Genomic DNA, 21349 nt, shown 5'->3' on the forward strand with positions numbered 1-21349 from the left:
GTTATTGCATTTTGGTCACCAGAAGTACATTCATTGCTCAATGGAACACATTATTAAGGCAGTTTTATACCATTTAAAAAAACATTACAATACATTACAAGATTTAGTTGAGGTTTAGAGTTTAGTGAATGTTATCTGTCCCAAATACAATGCCTTTAGTTTTAGAAATATGTAGGACTAACTTATTAATTGCCACCCATTTATTAAGTGTTGCAGTCATTTCCGTCGCTGTAGTAGCTGACATGTATAGTGTCGAGTCATCCACATACATAGAAATACTGGCTTTACTCAAAGCCAGTGGCATGTCGTTAGTAAAGATTGAAAAATAGAGTTCCATGTAGTCATGGCTCTGTCCCTGTGGGAATTCCTGATTCATACCTGGATTATGTTGGAGAGAGTTCCATGTAGTCATGTCTCTATGTAGTACAGTGGAATAACCCTTCATCCACAATATAGTACTGTGGAATAGAGTTCCATGATAATGTTTTTTCCAGCAGCAGACTATGATCGATGTATGTCAAATGGCTCTGAAGTCTGTGGAAAAGTTCCATGTAGCATGTCTCAGAAGTACAGATCTAATATTCTATTAGTATTATGTCAGCTGGTAGAGGTGAGTTCCATAGCGATCTGGCTGGATAAACTGGGGGTCTATGTGGTGTAAAGGCGTGACACGTGGCGGTGACCGGGACCAGAGGGGCTCATGTAGTCATGGCTGTGGAATCCGAAGTCTTTTCTGGGCTTGGGGACTGTGAAGAGAGCTGCGCTGAGCATGTCTTGTGATCATGCATCCATTTGTCATTTAGCATTTTCCAGTAGTTTAAACAGACCTCTGGTGGCCCAGATGAGCTGCAGGGGTATGACTGGGAGCTGACATAGAGGTGTGCCACAGTTTAAACAGACCATCTGGTGGCATGTCTTAGGGGATGAGGGTGTCAAACAGCTGTTTGAGTTTGACCTCTTGGCATGTCTTGTGGGGTACACACTGGGGTCCACAATTTAATGAAAGTGAGTTCAAACAGTTAGCACTTTCAAGAGTTACCTGTCAGAAATACAGGGAGAGAAGAAGAAAAAAACTCCTCCACTTTGAGCCAGGTGTTGCCCATATATTAAATGAGCTCTCTGTGCGCACCGAATTGAGCTCCTAATGTTTTGTTTACTCAGTGTATATATGACCATTACTTATTTTTATTCTGCAGAGACAGTCTTTTAGTCCAGGTGACAAGTTACAAAATCAGGTCGAGAGAAATAATGTTTACTGTTAATTTTTATTGTTTATTCCACTTTTGAAAATTATCTAATACACTTGCTTTGGCAATGTTAACATATGTTTGATGGCCAATAAAGCCCCTTGAATTTAATTTAGGTCTAATTGTGAGAGAGAGGGAGTTAAACAGAGAGAGAGAGAGAGAGAGAGAGAGAGAGAGAGAGAGAGTGTGACTGACCCAAACTTAAGGAAAGCTTTGACTATGTACAGACTTAGTGAGCATAGACTTGCACAGACATGGCTCTCAAGAGAAGACAGGCTATGTGCTCACTGCCCACAAAATGAGGTGGAAACTGAGCTGCACTTCCTAACCTCCTGTTCAATGTATGACCATATTAGAGATACATATTTCCCTCAGATTAAACGGATCCACAAAGAATTCAAAAACAAATCCAATTTTGATAAACTCCCATATATACTGGGGGAAATTCCACAGTGTGCCATCACATCAGCAAGATGTGTGACCTGTTGCCACAAGAAAAGGGCAACCTTGTGTTCTTTAACCATTTGTACATTGTTACAACACCATATTTATATATATTTATTTTCCCTTGTATCTTTAACATTTGTAATGTCTTTATTGTTTTGAAATTTCTGTATGTGTAATGTTTATTGTTAATTTTTATTGTTTATTTCACTTTTGAATATTATCTACCTCACTTGCTTTGGCAATGTTAACAGATGTTTCCCATGTCAATAAAACCCCTTGTATTGAATTGAGAAAGATATATAGAGAGAGAGAGAGAGAGAGAGAGAGAGAGAGAGAGAGAGAGAGAGAGAGAGAGAGAGAGAGAGAGAGAGAGAGAGGCAGAGAGAGAGAGAGAGAGAGAGAGAGAGAGAGGCAGAGAGGCAGAGACAGAGAGAAACTGAAAAGAGAGACTCCTCATCCCTCGGTCTGCGTCTGACGTCAGGGCGTTAAACACAGAGAGAGAGGGAGGCGGGAGGCGAGGAAGAGGAGAAAGAGAGGAAGCTGCGATAAACATTGTCACAGAGTGAGTCTAAAGTAGGACAATAAAGGGGATCACGGTATCAATGCTCGAACAATGGACTTAGCAGATATGTTCATCGTCAAATTCCTCTATTTCATCTACTTAATAAATTACACCCAAGGTGAGTAGGAGCATTTTGTATGTATTCTGTAGAGCGAAGGAATAACGGCCAAGAAGGCTAGGCTAGCTAAGAAAACTTAACATAACGGACCAAGGCCTGGTCGTTGTGAAGATATCGTTTGTTCTTTTTTTGTTGACAAACCAACAAGCTATATAGTTGTCGAAATATTTTATTTTAAGTTTGGCAAAAAGCTAGTTTTGTTTTAAAATGATGGTTTATCATGATGGTTATGTGAAGGCTAACGCTAGCTAGGTCGCCGGGGTGCCATTTGTTATGAGAATATGAAGGATTCTGCGACCATCTGATTTTTCTATTATGGAGTGTTTTAGGTCAATATTGTTTATACACAACGTTAATAGTAAAAAAAAAAAGTGCAATTATGGGGCTGTCCCACTTTCTGTCAGTAATTAACTAGTTAGCCCGCTAATTTAGCATCAGTTTAGCAGCAACAATTAGCTAGTTAGCCGTATTGCTTGATGATTACCGTTCCGAGCTAGCTATGCCTTTTGACATCTAGTCATTTTTGCATTTTCTTTGTTTGTTGTTGGCCCAAAGTCAATGGATCTCGAAAGAGAACATATATTCGATCTTTGTTATTAACTTACTTACTAGCAAGTTATGTGGTAGCTAGCATCCTAGGAGGATCTAGGGGGAATCCTAGGATATCAGGTAGACTAGTGGTTAGAGCTTTGGACTAGAAACTGAAAGGTTGATGGATTGACAAGGTACAAATCTGTCGTTCTGCCACTGAACAAGGCAGTTAACCCACTGTTCCTAGGCCGTCATTGAAAATAATGATTTGTTATTAACTGACTTGTCTAGTTAAATAAATAAAATAGTAAAAAATAATAATGTACAATATATGTTGTAACTATTCAATGGATACAGTAGAAAGATACAATAGTATACATGTGAATCCAACAATTTCCTGATTTTCATTGACAAGTTCTGATCAAGAAATCTATAGAAGCAACTCACTGTGTTTTCAATGAGATGTCGTTCTTGTTCACATGACGCCGCTGCACCCAATGCATCATCCTTGCATCAGTTAGAAATCACCCTGCATGGAACTAATTGCTCAAAGAAGTGATTTTAACAGCTTTGATTGAATTTTGTGTTTCATGGTTCACATATAGCCTGAGAAGCATTCTTAAGGAGACTACACCTCTACTCCTTAACGTCCTAGCATTTTTTTGATTTGATATCTTCGAAGGGTAGACTGGCGCTAGCGGCCAGAACAGCCAACTCAATCTAAACGTGAATTGATTCTAAATAGCGATACCGTTCTGGATACATGAAACCCTTTTAATTTCATATATTGCTAAATGTACTGTACACCAGTGGTGACAGGTAAAAAAAAATATTTTACCTTTACCTTTAACCAGGCAAGTCTACCCTCCGATATTCTTATTTTCAATGACGGCCTAGGAACTGCCTGTTCAGGGGCAGAACTTCAGATTTGTACTGTATCAGCTCGGGGATTTGAACTTGCAACCTTACTAGTTACTAGTCCAACACTCTAACCACTAGGCTAACCTGCCGCCCCAGGTTGGATGAGCTATAGGAAGATGGGCTCATAGTGACGGCTTATATGGAACACGGTATCAAACATATGGAAACTACGTTTGACTTATTTCTTTAATTCCACTCCAGCCATTTACAATGAGCCCGTCCTCCTATAAATCCTCCCACCAGCCTCCACTGCTTGACACTGTTTTAACAGGCTTCAGTTTCAGCCGACTGTGTTTTTTACAGTTACAACACGTTTCTGGGAGCCTTCTTCCGTTACAGACAGGTGTTCAGAGCATGCTAATTAGTAAAGGTGGTCCCTCTGTGGTCCTTCTGTCTGTTCCTGTTAACATGTGCTGTAACATGGAGATAGGGCCTCGTGGGAACACTAACCCTATAAAGGTGTGTATCGATGAGACCTTTTAAAAAAAAAAATATATATATATTTTAGAAAATGATTTCTCGCTGATATGAAAGATACAGTCTTTATGCTTCCAAAACTGTACCGTGTGGCTCTTAACGAAAGTCCTCGACACAGAAGACGCCTTCGTCCAATGACTCTTTTTTTATTTTACCTTTATTTAACCAGGCAAGTCAGTTAAGAACAAATTCTTATTTTCAATGACTGCCTAGGAACAGTGGGTTAACTGCCTGTTCAGGGGCAGAACGACAGATTTTGTACCTTGTCAGCTCGGGGGTTTGAACTCGCAACCTTTTGCTAGTCCAATGCTCTAACCACTAGGCCAGTGGGCGGCAGTGTATGTGATGTAATGGAACTGTGAGTCATGATCTCGGGCTAACCCATTCATAGAGGTCAACTACCTTTTAGTGCCAAACGTTATTGATGAAGGTATCTTCCCTGTGTGGTGGGGGGGGGGGCTTTGGTTCAGATCCCCGATGCTCAGTGTGAAACAACGCATCGCTTGGAAACATAAGGCACATATCTTTCATATCAGCGAGAAATAATTTTCTTAATAAAAAAAAAACCTACACAATTTTAGAGGGAAGGTGTTCTCACACTGCCATTTCTCCATGTTACAGTGCGTGATTACAGAAAACAACTAGTAGGGGTGTGCATATGTCCCTTTCAAGATGATTCGATACGTGTATAGATATACATGGGCTGTGATACGATACAGGAACGATACATTTTAGTTTGCAATGATTCGGGTTTGATTAGCTGTATGAAATCATGAGCTGAAACAGATCGTACAGTAGCTGAGCGCAGGCACGAGATTTAACACACCTGCTCTTGTAAGTGATATCACACCTGAGTTCAAATACTGTTTTTAAATATTCCAAATACTTTGTGTCCTCTAGCTTGCCTGAGGTGGTAAATGGACATTGTTTGCCGTTTTGGGACTATTCTATTGGTCCATGAAGGCAGGCCATCTCAACCAAGCACAGATACAGTATTTGGAATGATTTCAAATAGTGTTTGAAGCCATGTCTGAGTGATACTAATTCAGTTGTAATCCATTAGGCCTTATGTTAAAGCCTTATTATGTCATCCGGGTGGTTTTATATCTAGGGTTGAGAGTGAGATTGCTGTGACTGTTTTGCCTAGCCAGGCCTTTTACGGATGGAGATATATAAATAGACCTACATTCTGTTTCTATAATAGAATCTAGTTCTATAATAGATTCTAGTTCTGTAATAGATTGTATTTCTATATTAGATTGTATTTCTATATTATATTCTATTTCTATAATAGATTCTAGTTCTGTAATAGATTGTATTTCTATATTATATTCTGTTTCTATAATAGATTCTAGTTCTGTAATAGATTCTAGTTCTGTAATAGATTCTAGTTCTGTAATATATTCTATTTCTATATTCGATTATGTTTCTATAATAGATTATGGTTCTATAATAGGTTGTATTTCTATAATAGATTGTATTTCTATAATGGATTCTATTTCTATGGATGTAGACTAGGCTATATGCTCAGTGAACTACCACTCCTTTGTAGGACTACCACTTCTTGTGCTCGTTTTATGTCATTGGAGGGGGGTAAACCCAGACGTTATGGTGGCCTCCACAAGTCAGAACTCCTATGTAATTACACACAGAATGTTCCCATGTACGGGACTTAGTAGACTATGTGTAATGTGATTCCAGGCCATCATGAATGTTATGATGGTGCTATCATGGTATCGTTATAGGCTGTTATGTTTTATATATGGTTTGTTGATATAGTTAGGCCTAGAAGAGGAAGAAACGTGTGATATAATTAAGCAATAAGGCCCGAGGAGGTGTGGTATATGGACAATATACCACGGCTAACGGTTGTTCTTAGGCAAGACACAACGCGGAGTGCCTGGACACAGCCCTTAGCCGAGGTGCCTTAATACTATTATAAACTGGTTACCAATTGTAATTAGAACAGTTAAAATAAATGGTCTGATATACCATGGCTGTTAGCCAATCAGCATTCGGGGCTCAAACCACCCAGTTTATAATTGTAGTTAATATTCAGTTTACACAGCCTGTGGTTTGAAGAGGAGTGCAGTGTGATTTTTGTTCTCGTGGTCTTAAGTTCCTGTCTTGTCATCTTCACAGGTTACCATTATGGAAACCCCCTGAACAAGTATGTTCATCACTATGAGGGTCTCTCCTATAACACCTATGAGATACATGACAAGCACCTGAGAGCCAAGAGGGCCCTCCACCACCAAGACGCATTTCTCCATCTAGACTTCCATGCACACGGAAGGTAGGCCTACGTCTCCCAGACCTTTTTCACTCTCTGTGTGTGTGTCTCTGTGTGTGTGTGTGTCTCTGTGTGTCTCTGTGTGTGTGTGTCTCTGTGTGTCTCTGTGTGTGTGTGTCTCTGTCTGTGTGTGTGTCTCTGTGTGTGTGTGTCTCTGTGTGTGTGTGTGTGTGTGTCTCTCTGTGTGTGTGTGTGTGTGTGTGTCTCTCTCTGTGTGTGTGTGTGTCTCTGTGTGTGTGTCTCTGTGTGTCTCTGTGTGTGTGTCTCTCTGTGTGTGTCTCTCTCTGTGTGTGTGTGTGTGTGTGTTTCTCTGTGTGTGTGTGTGTCTCTGTCTCTCTGTTTCTCTGTGTGTGTGTTGTCTCTGTGTTTCTCTGTGTGTGTGTGTGTGTGTCTCTGTGTGTGTGTGTGTGTCTCTCTGTGTGTCTCTGTGTGTGTGTGTGTGTGTCTCTCTCTGTGTGTCTCTCTGTCTGTGTGTGTCTCTCTGTGTGTGTGTCTCTCTGTGTGTGTTTCTGTGTGTGTCTCTCTCTGTGTGTCTCTCTCTGTGTCTCCCTCTCTCTCTGTGTGTCTCTCTCTCTCTGTGTGTCTCTCAACGTGTCTATAACAGAACTCTGTGAGGTTCTGTGTGTAACATAGGCCTATTTGTAGTTTCTGTGAAAGTTATTTAGCTTTGTTTTCATATGATTATTTTCAGATAACATTTTGTGAGAATTATTAATATCCTCTACCTTCTAAATTAGCATGGTTTTTAATTGGAAACATGCTATTTATTTGTTTTTTGTGGTGTGTTTTTTATGTTGGCAAACTGTTTTTATAAAAGCAATAAGAGCCTGGAAGATGGGGGGGTTTATGGTGATCACTCCCTCCTTAAGGGTTTTTCCCAGCTCTGTTTGGTTTCACCCCTGTGTGGCCTTAAAACATCCCTGAGTCGGTGTTATCACACGATGTCCCTGTGGGTTCTCATTCCTCTATTCTTAATTATACGTCAATTGTACACATGGTCGAACCGAACTGTACCTTCTTCTTTATCCCTACCCCTCTGAATGACACAGATACACCTAACAGGCCTATTTGTAGAGTTATTTAGCTTTGTGTCTGTCAGATAACCACCTCTTTATCCCTACCCCTCTGAATGACACAGATACACCTACAGGTTGGATGATTTTTTGTGGTGTCTGGCAAACTGTTTTTATCCCTAAGAGCCTCTGAATGACATGGGATACACCTAAAGGTTTTTGGAGCTCTTTTGGTGTCTGTCCCATCCCTGAGTCTTTATCCCTAACCCCTCTGAATGACACGGATACACAATTGTACACATGGTTGGAGAGGTGTCTTCCTTCCTCTTTATCCCTACCCCTCTGAATGACACAGATACACCTACAGGTTGGAGAGGTGTCTGTCCCACCTCTTTATCCCTACCCCTCTGAATGACACAGATACACCTACAGGTTGGAGAGGTGTCTGTCCCACCTCTTTATCCCTACCCCTCTGAATGACACGGATACACCTACAGGTTGGAGAGGTGTCTGTCCCTATGCTATGTACACCTCTTTTGGAGATTTATTTTAGGGAGAAGTCACTGATGTTGACCAACTCAAAATTCTCTCCTTTTTTACTGTTAGAGTTTGAGGAGCTATACAGAACGTAATGAATTTTGTTCTTCAATTATTTACAGTTTTTATTTTTTTTAACATCGTTTAATATGCATGAAAGAGGCAGCGTTTTTTTAAGGTGACCTCATTTTGCTGTTGGAGTTGGAAATAATATTCACTGCCCTTGTACGGTAACAAAAAATATATTTTAATTTTAATTTTCTGCTGGGCCAATACCCTTGTCTTTTTATCCCTCTGCCTCTCTCTCTCTCTCTCTTTTTCATTCTTTTCCCCTGAGTCCTGTGAAACATCGGTCAAGTTCCATCCAGAGTTTTAAAATTATATTCTTATTGTTTTGACCTTTTTTATTCATGTTATCAGGTAGGACCTATGTTATTATGAGCACCAACACACTCTATAATAACAACCTGAAATCATAGAAATAGATTATATAGAATGGAAATTCTATAGTTTATATTTCTATGATCCGGAGACTCAGGCACCACGTTTTAGTGCCACGTGTTAATAACGTAGTACAGGAGAAAGGGGTTTGAGATGAGACTCTTCTCACGAGCCATTGAAACGCCATTTAACTGAAACGTTGAATCTCAGTGGGTGTATTCAGAATTGAATTGTTGTCCTCCACATTTTTTGTTTGTTTGTTGCTCTAAATTGTAATAGAACCTAACACTGATAATAAACAAGCCGTTTTATGAAGGATGTGTCTCCCAGACAGCTTCTGGGGATTCTTATAAATGAAACTAAACATATATATCTATCTATATATCAGGTGATTGTTTGTTTATTTAATATGTCAATGTATTTGTATCTGTCCCTCCTCACATAAAACCATACAGAAATGTGTCATGAATGACTTGGTACCTAAACCTCCTCTGTTTCCATCTGTCAGACACTTCAACCTGAGGATGAAGAGAGACGCCAGTCTGTTTGCGGAGGACCTGAAAGTGTCCGTAGGAGGCCAGGAGGTGAACTATGACACCTCTCACATTTACACAGGAGAAATATATGGTGAGACTGGAGGACGCTTCACCTCATATGTCTGTTTTTGTGTTCCTTCTATGTTTTATATATCTATCCCTGGCCAGTATGCTACATTTAATGTTCATTCTATGTTTTATATATCTATCCCTGTCCTGTATGCTACATTAAATGTTCCTTCTATGTTTTATATATCTATCCCCCTGTATGCTACATTAAATGTTCCTTCTATGTTTTATATATCTATCCCTGGCCAGTAGGCTACATTTAATGTTCATTCTATGTTTTATATATCTATCCCTGTCCTGTATGCTACATTAAATGTTCCTTCTATGTTTTATATATCTATCCCTGGCCAGTATGCTACATTTAATGTTCCTTCTATGTTTTATATATCTATCCCTGGCCAGTATGCTACATTTAATGTTCCTTCTATGTTTTATATATCTATCCCTGGCCAGTATGCTACATTTAATGTTCCTTCTATGTTTTATATATCTATCCCTGGCCAGTATGCTACATTTAATGGACGGGTCCAGGTCGTCCCTCCCTCAGTCTGTTTCTTCTTTTGGGGGTCTATTGTATACTGGCCTCCACTCCAGCTGTTCTAGGGGTTTGGCAGATGAAGCTTGATTCTGGATTGAGAATAGGGTGTTGAGGTCTGGTATCATAAGACTAAATGACCCCTGCTTACTCTATCTCCAGGTGAAAAGGGCACACTGAGCCATGGCTCGGTGGTGGATGGCAAGTTCGAGGGCTTCATCCAGACGTACCAGGGGAAGTTCTACGTGGAGCCAGCGGAGAGATACCTGAAGGACCGCGACGTTCCCTTCCACTCCGTTATCTACCACGAGGACGACATCAGTGAGTACTGTGGGGGTGTGTGTGTGTCAAAGACCTCCCCTTCCACTCTTTACACCCAATCCTCTACCGCTTCTGTCCCCACACAAACACACAGGCTTTGGAGTACCCTTTTGTCATATTTTAATGGCGTGAGTGCATGCTTGTTCCTGTTCCATCTGGAGGATAGAGACCGGCTCAGTGCTGGCCCCTAGGGAGAGGAGACACTCATTAGCTGAGTGACCGGGTGTATTAAATTTTTTTTTTTTTTTTTAAAAGCCCTCTCAATCTGATTGGCCTTCAGGCCCGTCAATCAACCGCTGATGCCGACCAATCAACTCCAGATCAGCTGTTCTCCACTGTTCATACCGGACCTTATTCCTTTGTTCCATGGGCTATCAGTAGGCAGCAGTGGGTGACGAGGTGGGGTCCTGGTGATGTACTAACCCAATGGAACACTGGTCACTTTTTAATAACGTTTACATGCTGTTTTACCCACTTCATATGTATATATACTGAATTGTAGTCCAGTTCATCCTATTAAACTATTATTTTACACATACGATTGTATCCATGTATTCTATAGATCTGTTTACTTTTTTCTCCAAAATGTTTGAGTTACAGCCTTATTGTAAAATGGAATAAATAAATATTTTTCCTCAATTACATACTATACCCCATAATGACAAAGCAAAAAAAATAAAATAAAATTGAAGTCGGAAGTTTACATACACTTAGGTTAGAGTCATTCAACCTCGTTTTTCAACCACTCCACACATTTCTTGTTAACAAACTATAGTTTTGGCAAGTCGGTTATGATATCTACTTTGTGCATGACACAAGTAATCTTTCCAACAGTTGTTTACAGACAGATTATTTCACTTATAATTAACTGTATTACAAATCCAGTGGGTCAGAAGTTTACATACACAAAGTTGACTGCCTTTAAACAACTTGGAAAATTCCAGAAAATGATGTAATGGCTTTAGAAGCTTCTGATAGGCTAATTGACATAATTTGAGTCAATTGGAGGTGTACCTGTGGATGTATTTCAAGGCCTACCTTCAAACTCAGTGCCTCTTTGAAAATCAAAATAAATCTGCCAAGACCTCAGAAAATAAATTGTAGACCTCCACAAGCCTGGTTCATCCTTGGAAGCAATTTCCAAACGACTGAAGGTACCACGTTCATCTGTACAAACAAGAGTACACAAGTATAAACATCATGGGACCACGCAGCCGTCATACCACTCAGGAAGGAGACGCGTTCTGTCTTCTAGAGATTAATGTACTTTGGTGCGAAAAGTGCAAATCAATCCCAGAACAGCAGCAAAGGACCTTGTGAAGATGCTGGAGGAAACAGGTACAAATGTATCTATATCCACAGTAAAACGAGTCCTATATTGACATAACCTGAAATGCTACTCATCAAGGAAGAAGCCTCTGCTCCCAAAGCACATAAAAAAGCCAGACTACGTTTTGCAACTGCACATGGGGACAAAGATCATACTTTTTGGAGAAATGTCCTCTGGTCTGATGAAACAAAACTTGAACTGTTTGGCCATAATGAACATTGTTATGTTTGAAGGAAAAAGGGGAGGTTTACAAGCCGAAGAACTGGCTGGTGCACTTCACAAAATAGATGGCATCATGAGGACGGTAAATTATGAAGCAACATCTCAAGACATCTGTCAGGAAGTTAAAGCTTGGTCACAAATGGGTCTTCCAAATGGACAATGACCCCAAGCATACTTCCAAAGCTGTGGTAAAATGGCTTAAGGACAACGAAGTCAAGGTATTGGAGTGGCCATCACAAAGCCCTGATCTCAATCCTATAGAACATTTGTGGGCAGAACTGAAAAAGAGTTTGCGAGCAAGGAGGCCTACAAACATGACTCAGTTACACCAGCTCTGTCAGGAGGAATGGGACAAAATTCACCCAACTTATTCTGGGAAGCTTGTGGAAAGCTTGAAAATAAAAGAGAGCCACACACTCTAGGAGCTCAGATTCAAAAATGTAATTACCAACGTTTTGACAGCTAAGCTGGCCTTCATCAGGGATCCTGGAAACTGACCTAAGACAGGGAAGTTAAACAATTAAATGTCAATGGTACAAAAACTGAGTTTAAATGTAAATTTGGCTTGAGAATGTGATGAAATAACTTCAAGCTGAAATAAATCATCATTAAAGGAATTATTTGACATTATATTCACATTCTTTCCTAACTGACCTAAGACAGGGAATTTGTACTGATTAAATGTCAGATGGTGAAAAACTGAGTTTAAATGTATTTGGCTTAGGTGTATGTAAATGTCTGACTTCAACAATAGACTACATCATTAAAGGAACCTTATTTAAAAGTATTCAGACCCTTCTCTATGAGATGGGAAAACTGAGCTGAAGGAAGGATGCTCCACCAATGAGGATCTCCAGAGAGAGTGGATTGACAGAAGCCGGTTTCCGGAAACATGGCTCTCGGGATAAATGCACATGACAGCCAGCTGGGTTCTCAGTACATCACACAGACAGAGAATAAAGAACTCTCTGGATGTCTGATGTTCAAACCAGCTGGAACTCATTTGACCAGACAGGAATAAAGAACTCTCTGGAAACTGGCACCATCCATACAGCCAGCTGGGTTCTCAGCATCTTTCAGTGGCAGGGACTGGGAGATAAAGAATCTCTGGAAGATGAATGTCCCCATCCTTGATGAAATACAGCCAGCTGGGTTCTCAGACACATCTAAGCACACAGACAGTTTTTAATAAAAAAATGTTTTTTAGAATAAAGAACTTTCTGGATGTACTGTCCCCATCCATACAGCCAGCTGGGTTCTCAGTACATCACACAGACAGGAATTCTCTGGATGTACTGTCCCCATCCATACAGCCAGCTGGGTTCTCAGTACATCACACAGACAGGAATAAAGAACTCTGGATGTACTGTCCCCATCCATACAGCCAGCACTGGTTCTCAGTACATCACACAGTCCCTGGAATAAAGAATCCAGGATGTATCACATCCGGCCAGTGATTGGGAGTCTCAGTACATCACACAGACAGGAATAAAGAACTTTCTGGATGTACTGTCATTGTAAATAAGAATGGGTTCTCAATATCACACAGACAGGAATAAAGAATTTATAGACATTACTGTCCCCATCCATACAGCCAGCTGGGTTCTCAGTACAGTGCCAGACAAAAATAAAGAACATCTCTGGATTTAAATGTCCCCATTTTTACAGCCAGCTGGGTTCTCAGTACATCAGACAGGAATAAAGAAATAACACATGTGGAATCATGTAGTAACCTCTGGATGTACTGTCCCAAATCCATATAGCCATTTGAGATTCTTCAAAGTAGCCACCCTTTTCCTTGATGACAGCTAAAGACACTCTTGGATTCTGTCAACCATCCATGAGCCAGCTTTTCTCAACTGTCACAGAAGGAATAAAGAACCTCTGGATGTACTGTCCCCATCCAGAGAGCCAGCTGGGTTCTAACATACACAGACAGGAAACATGGCTCTCTGGATGTACTGTCCCCATCCATACAGCCAGCTGGGTTCTCAGTACATCACACAGACAGGAATAAAGAACTCTCTGGATGTACTGTCCCCATCCATACAGCCAACTGGGTTCTCAGTACATTTTCAGACAGGAATAAAGAACTCTCTGGATGTACTGTCCCCATCCATACAGCCAACTGGGTTCTCAGTACATCGCGCAGACAGGAATAAAGAACTCTCTAGGAAGAAGAAAGGTGGGGGTGTATGTTGATGATTAACTACTCAGGGTGTGATTGTGATAACAAACAGAAACTCAAGTCCATTTGTTCACCTGACCTAGAATACCTCACAATCAAATGCCGACCGTGTTACCTCCCAAGAGAATTCTCGTAGGTTATAGTCACAGCCGTGTATATTCCCCTTCAAGCCGATACCACGACGGTCCTCAAAGAACTACACTGGACTTTATGCAAACTGGAAACCACATATCCTGCATTTATTGTAGCTGGGGATTTTAAAGAGCTAATTTTGAGGAAAACGCTACCTAAGTTCTACCAACACATTGACTGTAGTACTCTCTCTGGAAAAACACTGGACCACTGCTACTCTCCCTCCCGAGATGCCTACAAGGCCCTCAAATGACCTCCATTCGGCAAATCAAATCACAACTCCATTTTGCTCCTCCCTTCCTATAGGTGCCAGTGTAGACAAAGAGGCAGATATTCATGCCGACGGTGACCGCACCTCCCCAGGGCTTGAGTTCACTCCTTCTCACGCTGTTAACACTAATCAACATTTCGCCTACAAGGCCCGCCCTCTGGGCTTTCCTCCTCCGTGGCCGACTAGTAAGACATTTAAACGTGTTAACCCTCGCAAGGCTGCCGGTCCAGACGGCATCCCTAGCCACCACCTCAGGGCAGACGCAGACCAGCTGGCTGGATCGTTTACAGACATATTCGATCTCTTCCTATCCCAGTCTGCTGTCACCACTTGCTTCAAGATGTCCACCATTGTTCTTGTACCCATGAAAGCAACATTTATTTAACCTTTATTTAACGAGGCAAGTCAGTTAAGAACAAATTATTATTTACAATGACGGCCTAGGAACAGTGGGTTAAACTGCCTTGTTCAGGGGAACAGTGGGTTAACTGCCTTGTTCAGGGGAACAGTGGGTTAACTGCCTTGTTCAGGGGAACAGTGGGGAACAGTGGGTTAACTGCCTTGTTCAGGGGAACAGTGGGTTAACTGCCTTGTTCATGGGAACAGTGGGTTAACTGCCTTGTTCAGGGGAACAGTGGGTTAACTGCCTTGTTCAGGGGAACAGTGGGTTAACTGCCTTGTTCAGCGGAACAGTGGGTTAACTGCCTTGTTCAGCGGAACAGTGGGTTAACTGCCTTGTTCAGGGGAACAGTGGGTTAACTGCCTTGTTCAGGGGAACAGTGGGTTAACTGCCTTGTTCAGGGGGTAGAACAACACATTTTTACCTTGTCAGCTCTGGGATTCAATCTAGCAACCTTTCGGTTACTGGCCCAACGCTCTAACCACTAGGCTACCTGCCGCCCCACTAAAGGTAAATGAACTAAATGACTATCGCCCCGTAGCTCTCACTTCTGTCATCATGAAGTGTTTCAAGAGGCTAGTTAAAGATCATATCACCTCTACCTTACCTGATACCCTTGGCACTCCCATGGCACCCACTGCACTCTGCCCTATCCCATCTGGACAAGAGGAATACCTATGTAAGAATGCCGTTCATTGAATATAGCTCAGCATTCAACACAACAAGCCTTCTGGACTTCCTGACAGGCCGCCCCCAGGTGGTGAAGGTAGGAAACAACACCTCCACTTCGCTGATCCTCAACACTGGGGCCCCACAAGGGTGCGTTCTCAGACCCCTCCTGTTCACCCATGACTGCGAGGCCATGCACACCTCCAACACAATCATCAAGATTTCAGACGACACCACAGTGGTAGGCCTGATTTACCAACAATGATGAAACAGCCTACAGGGAGGAGGTGAGGGCCCTGGGAGAGTCTTGACAGAAAAATAACCTCTCACTCAACGTCAACAAAACAAAGGAGCTGATCAAAACAGCAGGGGTTCCTCGGCGTTCATCACTGACGATCTGCAATGGTCCACCCACACACAGTGTGGTGAAGAAGGTGCAACACCTCAGGAGGCTGAAGAAATTTGGTTTTACAGATGCACAATCGAGACCATCCTGTCGGGCCGTATTGCCGCCTGGTACGGCAACTGCACCGTCCTCAACCGCAAGGCTCTCCAGAGGGTGGTGCGGTTTGCCCAACGCATCACCGGGGGCAACCTACCTGCCCTCCATGACACCTACAGCACCGGATGTCACAGAAAGGCAAAAAAAATCATCAAGGACATCAACCACCCGAGCCACTGCCTGTTCACCCCGCTATCATCCAGAAGATGAGGTCCGAAGCGGTCTCTTGGTCCATCTCAAGACCATCAGACTGTTAAATAGCCATCACTGCCCAGGTTCCACTCTGTTGTGCAACCCTGCACCTTAGCGGCTGCTGCCCTATATACATAGGCTTGGCCACTTTAATAATGGAACACTGGTCACTTTAATAATGTTTCCATACTGCTTTACTCATCTCATATGTATTCTATTCTACTGTTTTCTATACTACTGTATTTTAGTCAACGCCTCTCTGACGTTGCTCAATCTAATATTTATATATTTCTTAATTACATTCTTTTAATTTCAGATTTGTGTGTATTGTTGTGAATTGTTAGATACTACTGCACTGTTGGAGCTAGGAACACAAACATTTCTCTACACCATCTGCTAAATATGTGACCAATAAAATTTTATTCGATTTGACATATGCTGAGCACTTGTTGAGCGCTTTTCCTTCATTCTGCGGTCCAACTCCTCCCAAACCATCTCAATTGGGTTGTGGAGGCCAGGTTATCTGCCCTTCCACCCTTCCACAGCCTGGAGGTGTGTTGGGTCATTGTCCTGTTAGAAAAACAAATGATAGTCGCACTAAGCGCAAACCAAATGGGATGGCGTATCGCTGCAAAATGTTGTTTGCCATGCTGGTTAAGTGTGCCTTGAATTCTAAATAAATCACTGACAGTGTCACCAGCAAAGCACCATCACACCTCCTCCTCCATGCTTCACAGTGGGAACCACACATGCAGAGATCATCGGTTCACCTTCTCTGCGTCTCATAAAGACATGGGGATTAGAACCAAAAAATCTCACATTTGAACTCATCAGACCAAAAGGACAGATTTCCACCAGTCTAATGTCCATTGCTTGTGTTTCTTGGCTCAAGCAAGTCTCTTCCTATTATTGGTGTCCTTTAGTAGTGGTTTCTTTGCAGCAATTCGACCATGAAGGCCTGATTCATGCAGTCTCCTCTGAAAAGTTGATGTTGAGATGTGTCTGTTACTTGAACTCTGTGAATAATTTATTTGGACTTCAATTACTGAGGCTGGTAACTTCAATGAACTTATCCTCTGCAGCAGAGGTAACTCTGGGTCTTCCTTTCCTATGGCGATCCTCATGAGAGGCAGTTTCATCAGAGCGCTTGATGGTTTTTTGCAACTGAAGAAACTTTTAAAAAATCTAGAAATGTTCCAGATTGACTGACCTTCATGTCTTTAAAGTAATGATGGACTGCCATTTCTCTTTGCTTATTTGAGCTGTTCTTGCCATAATATGGACTACCTATGTAAGAATGCCGTTCATTGACTATAGGGCTGTCTTCTGTATACTCACCCCTACTTTGTCACGACACAACAAGGTGTAGAGTGAGTAAGATTTTCTATGAGCTTTTAGTGGAAAATGTTATCTAAACAATTCATGTCCATCTCTCTCTCCCCTAGACTATCCCCATAAGTATGGTCCGGAGGGGGGCTGTGCCGACCACTCAGTGTTTGAGAGGATGAAAACGTACCAAGCCACTGCCATAGAGAAGCCAGACAAGGTGATTTAACACACTTCTTTTTTTTAGTTTTAGTTTTTTTTTTTTTAGGGTTGAACAATTTTTTGGGGTAACTTTCCTCAAAAAAATCCCTAGGTTTTCCCAGAATTCCCAGTTGGCAGATTCCCTTGAATCAGAAGGGGAATATGCAAGGAAATTTGGTATCGTTCAAACCAGGATTTTCTGGAAAAGCTGGTTAGTTTTGGGAAAGTTACTGGAATTGTTTAGCCCTACACATTTATACGGTATTGGTTCTCAAAGTAAGGAGCAGTAAGCTGGAAGGGAAACAAATGCAGTATTTATCTAATTAACTCAAAGCTCTATTGAGCTCTAAAGCTCGATGTGATGATACTCCATGTAAGTATTTTTTAATTGAAGTAATACTAACATACTGCATATTGCATCAACTTCTTGCCTCAACATCTCACCTGAGATTCAGCTGTAAGGGGTTTATAACACTATAATGCTATATAAGATAGTGGGTTTATTATCCCCATGTGTTAAATGTTGGTACAATACAGTCTACAATAACAATATTTAAATCCTTTACATCTCCTTCCTCATTCTCCTCCTCTTCATCCTCCTCCTCCTCCTCCCAGGGGCTCCATTCTGAGGAGGCGTCCAGTGGCCCGGTGTTGCTGAGGAAGAGGAGGATGGCTCAGATAGAGAAGAACACCTGTCAGCTCTTCATCCAGACAGACCACCTCTTCTTCAAGTACTACAAGACCAGGGAAGCTGTTATCGCACAGGTGTACTGGATGACACGCACACACACATACATACATACATACATACATACACACACACACACACACACACACACACACACACACACACACACACACACACACACACACACACACACACACACATACATATACACATATATACACATACATATACACACACATACATATACACATACACATACACATACATACATATACATATACACATACATACATATACATATACACATACATACATATACATATACACATACATACATATACACATACATATACATACATACATACACATACATATACACACACATACATATACACACACATACATATACACATACATACATATACACATACATATACACATACATACATATACACATACATACATACATACACACATATACACATACATACATATACACATACATATACATACATACATACATACATACATACATACACACACATATACATATACACATACATACATACATACATACATACATACATACATACATACATACATACATACATACACACATACATACATACATACATACATACATACATACATACACACACATACATATACACATACACACTAGTCCTCAATAACACCAAGTGGATTATGGGAAAACATCGATGCTTTCAGACGTTGCAGTTCTATTCCATAATACTGATGTGAATACTGATGTATGTTGTGTGTCTCAGATTTCTAGTCACGTCAAGGCTATAGATGCCATCTACCAGGGAACAGACTTCATGGGCATCCGCAACATCAGCTTTATGGTCAAGAGGATACGTGTGAGTCCCTCCCTGCCTAGTTGTTTTGACCTGGCATCAATCAAATTAAATTATATTTCTAAACACCTTTTGTTTTTTACAAAAACAGTTGTCACAAAGTATATTCTGTTTTAGCGATTCAAAGTCTCCGTTGTCCCTCGGGCCTCTTCTTCTCTTTAAACTTGTTGTTAGTTCAGAAAGTCATCACCATCACTTCCTGTTGTCTGTCATGACATCACTTCCTGTTTCCACGTCCTCATTTCAACACAACATTTGACCACTCCCTGCTCCAGATCAACACCACTACAGATGAGCGCGACCGGTCCAACCCATTCCGCTTCGCTAACATCGGCGTTGAGAAGTTCCTGGAGCTGAACTCTGAGCAGAACCACGACGACTACTGTCTGGCCTACGTCTTCACTGACAGGGACTTTGATGATGGTGTTCTGGGCCTGGCCTGGGTCGGAGCTCCTGCAGGTCCAGAAGACTTCACTATTTACACCCTGTAGATCAACGGCAGATATTACACGCTGGAATGACAGTATCTGACTGCTTCCGTTGTCATGGAAGCAGTCAGTCTTTCTGTCTTATGAAATTAACCCCATTTCCTGTCTTTTTTTAAATTATTGATCATCTCTCCTACTTTTCCCCCTTTCGTTTGCTGAGTTTTTAATTGATGAACTTGTTGTTATCCAGTTTTGTATTTCCAAATTGGGTTCATCATTATGTGTTATTATTATGATTAAATCCTACCCCATCACTAATACTTGCCTGTGTGTCCACAGGAAGTTCCGGAGGGATCTGTGAGAAGAGTAAGCTGTACTCTGACGGGAAGAAGAAGTCCCTGAATACCGGCATCATCACAGTGCAGAACTACGCCTCTCACGTGCCTCCTAAAGTCTCACACATCACCTTCGCACATGAAATAGGACACAACTTTGGCTCGCCTGTGAGTTAGATTCATTATTTATTTAACTCGGCAAGTCCAAAGAATTCTTATTTTACAATGACCCCAAGGCCCAAACCTAACCCGGACGACGCTGGGCAGGTTGTGATACAGCTTGGAATCGAACCAGGGTCTGTAGTGATGCTTCTAGCGCTGAGATGCAGTGCCTTAGACCGCTGCGCCACTTGGGATAACTAGGCTGATAATGGGAGATCTCATAGACTGTATGAACACAGGCAGCCCAAATCTTCTTCTTTTTTTCTCACTAATTGGTCTTTTGACAATATTTGAAAATATGAGAATAAAAGATGAGAATTGGCGTGCCGTGTAAACACAGCCATAGAGCTCTTCTTTCTGTGTGTTGTCTCTGTTCATCTGCTGTCGTTACTCGATGGAGAGATGCAACAGGAAATGTGATGTCTGGGAGTTGTAGTTTTTGGTGTTTTGTGTAAACTGTTACGAGCCTGTGGATCTTTTTTTTCTTCTTGGAGGTCAATTTCTGAAACTTTTATCTTGACAGGGAAGTCATACATGAGACTAGGCTCTCTTTTACAGATGAGTCCTGCATAAAATGCAACATAGAAAAACATATATTTTTAATTATTTAACTAGGCAAGTCAGTTAAGAACAAATTATTATTTACAATGACGGCCTACACCAGCCAACGCTGGGGCCAATTGCGAGCCGCGCTATAGGACTCCCAATCACGGCCGGGTGTGATACAGCATGGATTTATCAGAGGTCCCCGATCATTACTAAACTGACCAATGGGGGACCAGAACATCTCATTTCAGAGAGCTCTGTGAGTTGTTCCACATAAAGGGTGCAAGATAAAATCTAAATTCAGCATTCCCTAACTCTGGAGACCGAAGGTTAGTGTTATCCAAGCCTGAGACCCCGGGTTTGGTCATGTGTACGTCTAAATTCAATTGATGATGATAGATAAAGTTACATTACAGCCTTCTAAAATGTATTTAAGTTTTCTCCCCCTTATCAATCTACACACACTACCCCAATAATGACAAAGCAAAAAAGTTTATTTTTGCAAATTTTTTCAAAAAAAAAAAAAATCATAAGAATCATGAATACATAAGTATTCAGACCCTTTACTCAGTACTTTGTTGAAGCACCTTAGGCAGCGATTACAGCGTCGAGTCTTCTTGGGTATGACGCTACAAGCTTGGCACACCAGTATTTGGGGAGTTTCTCCCATTCTTCTCTGCAGATCCTCTAAAGCTCTGTCAGGTTGGATGAGTTCAAATCCCCGAGCTGACAAGGTACAAATCTGTCATTCTGCCCCTGAACAAGGCAGTTAACCCACTGTTTCCTAGGCCGTCATTGAAAATAAGAATTTGTTCTTAACTGACTTGCCTA

The 21349-nt window shown here is 41.4% G+C and overlaps 1 pseudogene; it reads left to right on the top strand.

Annotated features, from left to right (window-relative positions):
- The first annotated feature begins 2208 nt into the window (after positions 1-2208).
- LOC135508923 (disintegrin and metalloproteinase domain-containing protein 10-like) overlaps positions 2209-21349 on the top strand; it is a 35426-nt pseudogene continuing 16285 nt past the window's right edge.

Source organism: Oncorhynchus masou, chromosome 22, assembly GCF_036934945.1.
Source record: "Oncorhynchus masou masou isolate Uvic2021 chromosome 22, UVic_Omas_1.1, whole genome shotgun sequence".
Taxonomy (NCBI): Eukaryota; Metazoa; Chordata; class Actinopteri; order Salmoniformes; family Salmonidae; genus Oncorhynchus; species Oncorhynchus masou.